The 8,310-nt window shown below is 39.8% G+C and overlaps 1 protein-coding gene across 1 annotated transcript in view; it reads right to left on the bottom strand.

The window, feature by feature from the left end:
* Positions 1 to 8,310, bottom strand: part of KCNMB2 (potassium calcium-activated channel subfamily M regulatory beta subunit 2) — a 71,940-nt gene that overhangs the window by 30,592 nt on the left and 33,038 nt on the right. The gene's annotated exons all lie outside the window — the stretch shown is intronic.

The following is an 8,310-nucleotide window of genomic DNA, read 5'->3' as shown; positions in this document are numbered from 1 at the left end:
TATATATATATATATATATATATACATAGTATTAAGGTTGAATAAAGACACAGGTCCATCAAGTTCAACCTTTGTGTGTCTGTGTTTGTGCATGTGTGTGTGTGTGTATACAAGTCCCTGTGTGGTCTATTTTTTAAGAGTACATGTACCCCAGTATGTTATGGTATCTGAGGAAGGTATCTAAATTATTATTTAATGATTCAGTACTCTCTGCTGATACCACTGCTTGAGGCAGAGAGTTCCACAATTTAACCACTCTGACTGAAAAGAATCCCCTACCCCTTTTGTGGTTAAATCTTTTGTCCACCAATTTTAGTTGGTGGCCTCTAGTCTTTTTTAGGGAGTTTACAGTAAAAAGTGTATTGCTGATGTTGCCATCACCAATAAACAATTTGTATATCAAAATCCTGTCCCCTCTTAATCACTTCACTTCCAGCATGAATAAGTTTAAATTTAGGAACCTTGCCTCATAGCGTTTGGCCCCTTAATTAGTCCAATCCTTTCTGTGGATTGGTGACCAAAACTGGACCGCATACTCAAGATGAGGCCGAGCCAGCGATCTATAAAGTGGCAAAATTATTGCTTTGTAACTAGAGTACATTCCCTTTTTAACGCAAGATATTACTCTGCTAGCTTTGTTTGCCGCAGCCTGGCATAGCGTGCTATTATTTAATCTGTGGTCGACTATGATCCCCAAATCTTTTTCCATTTCTGACTTCCCTAGCGGAGTACCCATTAATGTATATTCCGATTGCCTATTTTTAACCCCAAAATGCATTACCATACATTTTTCAATATTAAACCTCATTTGCCATGTAGTTGCCCACTCCGCAATTTTATCCCAGTCTTCCTGTAATGTTAAAATGTCTAAACTCGTGTCTATTACCCTTCCAATTTTAGCATCATCTGCTAACACAGAAACATGGCCATTAACACCTTCCCCAATATCATTAATATACAGGTCAAACAGTATGGGGCCATGCACAGAACCCTGGGGCACGCCACGCTCGACCTTAGACCAATTTGAAAAAGAGCCATTTACCAATACTCTCTAGACACATTGCTGTAGCCAGTTCTCAATCCATGTACACACCATTTCATCTATACCCATATATTTCAGCTTGTGTATTAAGTGTTTATGTGCTACCGTGTCAAATGCTTTGGCAAAATCCAGGTACACCAAATCCACCGGCCTTCCTCCATCCAGAGCTCTACTCACCTCTTTGTAGAATGTTGGTAGTTTGGTCTGACAAGAATGGTCCTTCATAAATCCATACTGATTATCACTTATACCATTGCCATGAATAAAATCCACTCAATAGTCCTTTATCATTCCCTCAGTTTGCATACTATTTGAAAGCTAGTTATAAATTGATTTGCGCAGTTGCCATATCTGCTTTGCTGATTTGGTGCGGGAACACACTGGGGGCTTCAGCTGCCATTCTGATTGTGAACGTGTTAGACCTCTTGCAATTCTCCAGTCCAAAACGATGAGCAATTTCTAATCTTTATGCCTTCTAAAGGGCACCGATGGGCTACTCCCTGACAGCATCTGGACCGAAGTGGTGCCCTGGTGTCACTTTAAACCTGATCAGTTACCTACCTTTGACTCCAGAATAGGCTCTGTTTGTATAACAGACATTCAGAGCACCTGGATTTTAGAGGTTGTATGCAATTACATACCATCATCTCTCTGACAGCTAAAAAGGCCATTTTACATACTGTAAGTGAATCTACTCAGAGCCCCCTCCTGTTTTGTATATATAATATATATTATTTAATTTTTTTGCAATATATGTCTAATATCCAGTTTCCCCGAGATATCTATTTGCTTCATGAAAAGGCCAACTGTCAAGTTTGCCCTCATCTGGAGAAAGAACATGAATTTTGGTGCCATGAGCAACAGTTTCACTATTTCTTTGTTTTCTAGTTTAGACAATACACAGGCTGGTCAGTGTATAGTCTGATAAGACACAACTGACCAGTAAGCATAGCAATTGCCTTCCAAGCTACCACAAATGGAGGATGCATGTGCTCTAGTTCACTTTGCTGGTTTATCACTGTCACAACAATGAGAAAATGTAAGCTAACAACTGCAAATTTCCAGCCTGAACAACCTTTCTCTTCCTGAAAGATCTTAGTATATCAGGCATACTTGAAGGTAACCTATTAAAATGTATTCTTAAGAGAAAGATAAGCAGAAGACCGGTTTGAATGTAAATAAGTATACAGTATTTAAAGAAGAACAGCAGTGGTGATGGCCTTGCATTCCTGTAAAACATTTTTTTCTGTGGCGATCAGTCCTTAAATTTGTCAGTATCCCCCATGCAATATGGTTAGTTTACCCTGAAATATCAGGCTTACTTTTGTGAGGCTAAACATTTTTATTTACTGAGCCTAACACAGTTGCAGCATCATCCCGACTGTCCCGTAGACCCTAAACTAGACCCTAAAACACATAATTGTTGTAAAACATTTGCCGCTACCCTATTAGACCATGATGTATATAACTGGTGCAGAACCTTCCCCTCTCTCCTACACCATAATAGTTAATACTGTTGCAGTCCTTCCCCCCTCCTAGACCGCGATGAAAAACACTATCTAAGCACCATCTCTTTCACCTCATACACTGTGGTATACAGTACACCTTCACCACACTTTCCTAGACCATGACATATGATAAACATAGATTAAAGGCAATTATAGTGTAACTGTGATTGAGTAATGGTTTGCACATTGGATTTGGAAAATTATGGTAAATACCAGAGTACAAAAATTTAGTAATAATCTACTCTATAAAGTTATTATAGAGCCACAGGTTGCCTTGTAAATATGCAAGAATTGTATTAACTACAACATTCAGACATAGGAGGAAAACCTACATTAAAAAAAAAAAAATTGACACTCACAAAGCTTTAGCCTGTGAAGATTATTTTAACAATTTGCAAATTGTCTTAAATAATGCACTTAGATGCCACACTTAGGTGGTCACACTTAAAACAAACCTGCCATGAGGGAAATATCTTCCCCTTAGGGAAGATATTCTGTTGCTTATCTTCTTCTAAAAATTATGGTTGCCTGGCTGATACAGTATGTTAACCCAGCACATGTATACAGATCAGGAAAGTCAGTATACAATCCTTGTCTACCTATTTGTTGTTGGTCAGAACAGGTTAACACAGAAGCCAGGTAAGTAGCATTGTATAGGGTGAGTCCAACAATAGATGCTTCAATGTTTCTGTCATAACAGGTCTCCTTTAAGCTTGCTTTATGTGGCAACCTGCTAAAGATAACCTTGATTGAGCACATGCTGAGAGAATGACTTTTTGTATTTGTGCCTCAGTATGGTTATCCATAAAACATGATCCAAAGGTAGACTGAGTTGATTAGCATACATTTGCAGCAGTTACATAAATTTGAAGTTTTTGAATACGTTAGCAACAATACATATAAATGTTGTCATCTGCTTGTATGTGTAAGAAGCTTGCAGTTCATTTAATTCAGTGGTACTCAAGGTGGCCATGGGTCCAACAGTGAGACCCAGGACTAAATGGATTCAAGAGCACGTCTGCAAAACTGAAATGCTACTTTAGTTTTCTCCTGAGCAAAACAATGTAAACGGAATCCTCGCTGTACAAAAATAATCCATATTTGTAACCCTATTTTACAATAATCCTAATAATTCTAAGCCTAGGGCTTTAGAATTCAATTTTAAAGCTGGCTTATGTTAATACCACATGACAGGAAATCACATACATAGGGGTCTATTCACAAAGAAGCCGAAGGATCTAGCCGTAGCTTCGGCCGACCCTTCGGCTAGCTTCTGCCCCAGGACCCCTTTGGTTGAGTAGAACCGAAGGGCTGCTAACGGGCTATTCACTATAGCCCGTACAGCTCCCGAACTTGGCCGAGCGGCTCAGTCAAGTCGAACCCATATGCCTCGGCTTGGCTGAGCGGCGCTGAAAGTCGAGCCGAATGCCGCTATTCGGCTGTTCACTCACTGCTGTTCGGCTATTCACTCACTGCTGTTCGGCATCTATGAGAATAGACCGAACAGCAGCGAGTAGCCTGCCGGAGGTTCGGCTCAGCCGATCCAGATGTTGGATCGGCTGAGTCGAACTCCTTCTGCCCTTCCGGTCCCGAAGCCACGCAAAGCCACCTGATGCAGTGTGAAATCAGCCGTACCAGCCTGAAGTGAATAGCCGAACAGCGTTCGGCTCAATTCACTTCAGGTCGGTCTTTCACTCGGCTGCCTACGGCAGCTTAGTGAATAGACCCCATAGTAGTTCAGGCACACAAGCATCAACACGGGTAACATGCTCACTAAGTGCTGCTGAACCCCCATTATAGGTAAAACATTTTCAATAGGGATGTATCGATACCGTTTTTTCGGTATCGAGTACCGATATATTTTTTATTAGTACTCACTGATATCAAGTACCGATATCGGCATTCTGAGGTAGCATGGGCCCGGCTTTCCGGCAAATCAGGAAGCCAGACGGTGAATCAAGAAGCCAGGCTGCCTGGTAGTGTTGCTAGGCAGTGTGAAGCCAGCTTCCTAGCTAATCAGAAAGTTGTGGGGCGGGTCATGAATCTGGCTCCATGCTGCCTCACGGCACTGCCAGTCAGAGGGGATCTGCGACTACTTGCCCAAATGCTCAGTATCAGCAGCGATACTAGTATTGGTATCGGTGCACCCCTCAACATAAATTCTGTACTATGCTACATTTTTAAAAATGTTTAATTATTTTTATTAGGAGTTTTAACAGAAAACAATAAGATACGCATAAACACTTATACATGGTGCACGTACCAAAATCAAACAATCAAATAGAAATATGCATTGGGAAATATAATAAGGGTTATATAAAGTTAACATCAACATCATACATAGCACTAATCAGTGTAGGGGACTAATGGCTGATCCTCTTTCAAAGATTTACTTAATAGTTTAAGTCCGTTTTAGTAAAAAACAAATCCTATTGAGATAACAATCTCTGAGTGAAGTACAACCATAGTGACGGAGAAAGTGCAACAGCAATCAAGAAGTGAAGCAGTAATAGGGGGAAAAAACGAGGGGAGGGTAAGGAGGGGGGTCGGTTTGGGGTTTTCCACGGGTCAATGAAAGATCGTTATGCTACATGTTAATCAGTGAGGGCTGCAGCATCTTTGAGTCCTGTAGCTGCTGTATATTTCTTCTCCTGTCCCTCGCAGCAGTGGGCACCCTCACAGCCAGAAGACCTCTGAGCTCCCAACTTGCAAAACACCTTTAAGATGGGCATACACTGCTTGAATTTTGTCCAAACATCAAACTGTGGGTTGCCCTGTTGGCATCACCTGGGTCAATAAAAGTTGATTTTTCAATTGACTTTTGTGGAAGGAGCTGGGTGGAAAATTGTTGGCTGAACAATGACTGCACTTGGGGTACTTAGCAGCTTGGGGTACTTAGCAGCTGTGGGTCCCACCAGCTGCTGAGTACAATAGCCAGCAGGGTAGAGTCCTTCATCCACATTCTTTAGTGTGGAAGGAGGAATCAATTGATTTTTCCTTTTCAGCCTGCGGACTGAGAAAGAGAAATATAAAGGTCTATAGCCAGCTTTAGAAAGGTACCCTTAATGGTTTGAAAGTATGGTAATTGGGCAAGTCTGTAATACCTTTTTGCATTTCATGATTGATGTTTTGCTGCTAACACTTGATGTTATGTTGCTAAGGGGGGATATCAGTATCTTGTTGCCCCAGCAACCGACTTCTGAATGCCTATGAATATATAAATGATAGGGGACATTTGGTATTTCTGTCGCACAGCAAGGCACTACTAAACAGAAGCAATGAGACAGAACATGCCACCCATTTACTACAAGGTTAAAGCATGGGTCATAAATTCCTCCCTCAATTGCTCTAAAGTAGCACTGCAACAGAATAAAACCTAACCCTGACCACTTCTTAATTATGCATCAGTGTAGAGTGAAAATCTGTCTTATCTCAAGTGATAAATCTGTCAAATCAGAGATTTGCAAATCTGTCATAGTTGGTTGCCCAGGAATACAGACGCATGGGTTGCAAATATACTAAAAACCTGTCGCAGAGACTTTGCTGGGTGAGAGGCAGCCTGATTAAAGTGTCACTTATTGAAATGTTCTGTGGAGACAGTAAAACTAAATGAACACATACTGTATATGAACATTAGCATTTGTAAGCAGGAAATAGATGCATCTATCACCTGTGCATACAAGCTGAATTGCTGCTGTTTTATTCCAATATACAGGTGAAACTCGAATAATTAGAATATCGTGCAAAGTTCATTTATTTCACTAATGCAACTTAAAAGGTGAAACTAATATATGAGATAGACTCATTACATGCAAAGCAAGATAGTTCAAGCCGTGATTTGTCATAATTGTGATGATTATGGCTTACAGCTCATGAAAACCCCAAGAACCCCAAATCCACAACCTCAAAAAAGTAGATTATTACATGCAATCAATAAAACAAGGATTGTACATAGAACAATATCGGACCTCTGAAAAGTACAAGCATGCATATGTACTCAGTACTTGGTTTGGGCCCCTTTTGCAGCACTTACTGCAATTACTTTTGCACGATATTCTAATTATTCGAGTTTCACCTGTATTTCAGTCACATATAGCACTAGCCCCCCATTTGTTTGAAATCAGCAAACAGAAGTGTTTTTTCCTATCTAGAAAGCTTGCAGTATGTTACTCTTTCTCTGTTTGTCTAGCTGTTCAGTTTATCACTGTTATCCCTTCTGTCTTGTTTCCAGGTACAGTATATTTACACTCAGATAAAATGTTATGGAAACAGGAACTAAACAAATAGAAGGAAAAAGCTGGGTACTAAGAGGAGCACAGAGAGCTGTGTCGGATGGCTTTACTACAACCTGACCCTCTCAATCCACTGCCACAGCAACACATAAACCAGGGACCTCATTATAATCCTTTACTCATGTCAGTTGCAGTGTAGCTTCTTATCTGCAGTGTGTTTAAGTGCATTTCTGTCCAAAACTAACAAAAAAAATGTTGTCTAGAATTGGCAAAGGTTAGACCCCCAATGGGGAGATTCACTCCTCTCTTTGTCATTCTGACCATTGTCATCATGAAGAGAAATGTGGAGAAAAATCAAACATTTTAAAGGTTTCCCCAGAAGAAGAAGTTGGGGGAAATCTTCCAATGAGAACACCTTTATGATGGAATTTTTCCCTCACTTTTGGGAGATTTCCCCTTACTTCCTATTGTATCTATGGGACAGGAAGTAAAGGGAAATGTCCCCTCTAAAACTAGAGACACAATTATGAACAGAGTATTTTGTACCTTTGGAAGTGGAACAAGTTGAAAGAGCTTTACTATTTTTCCTTTCCATATATTTTTTCAAACCATGCCCATACATTGCACAAGAAATATCCAGCCCCAGCCTTTGATAAGCATATACAAGCCAGGATTTTGTGGCAGATACATTAACTGGGCCTAGTGCTACTAAACTTAAAAATGTAATTGTAGCTCATGATATAAAACTTGGATGGAACTTTTATTCATTACGAGAAGAAAATATGCAAGAACAAAGGGCATAACTAATGTAGTGGTCATAGAAGTCTCGGAACTTTGAGAAATAAAACTGAAATAATAAACTGACTAATAAAAATGCAGAAAACTATTTGGACACAGTGGGCTTGAATTGAACAAAAATACTTTTATTAAATTTGTAGCACGTGATTGGGTATTCTTTGTGAAGTGAAGTTTCACCACATTCACTAAGCTTCCAGTTGTGTCTCCAGGACAGGAAATGATGTGAAGTTTCTCTAACAGAACACAGACAGAAAAAAAAGTCAGGAGATTTAAACATTCCCTTTTGCATCCCAATCTACCCCCCTCCCTAAGACACTGTTTTATCTTTAAATACATGTTAATTTGAGTCCAGAAAGTCTAAAAACCAAGCAAGTACAATTAAATGAACAAATCGTACCCTATCTTGCATTACGCATTGCTGTGGTATAGAATTTCTCAATTTGCAAAGGAAGAAACTTTTCAGGTTCCCTGATCCAATGAAATGCCGAAATCTGTGTTAAACCTAATCTGTTTCTCTTCTCTTCCCTTATGCTACTGAATTCTTTGATGAATTCCACCCACTGTTAAAACCAGTGCCCTTTTATTTTACAGAGACATCTGCTGTAATTTTTGAATGTTTCTGCACCTAGATACAAAGCAGTAAAATGGAAATGTGTTTGGAATATAAAGCTCCCAATTTCTTCTCTTATCAGTTTGGTACTAAACCGCTCAAAATCTTCTACTGCATATG

Source organism: Nanorana parkeri, unplaced genomic scaffold (genome assembly GCF_000935625.1).
Source record: "Nanorana parkeri isolate BGI_ZX_2015 unplaced genomic scaffold, ASM93562v1 scaffold177, whole genome shotgun sequence".
Taxonomy (NCBI): domain Eukaryota; kingdom Metazoa; phylum Chordata; class Amphibia; order Anura; family Dicroglossidae; genus Nanorana; species Nanorana parkeri.
This window is presented reverse-complemented; position numbering and strand designations above follow the sequence as displayed.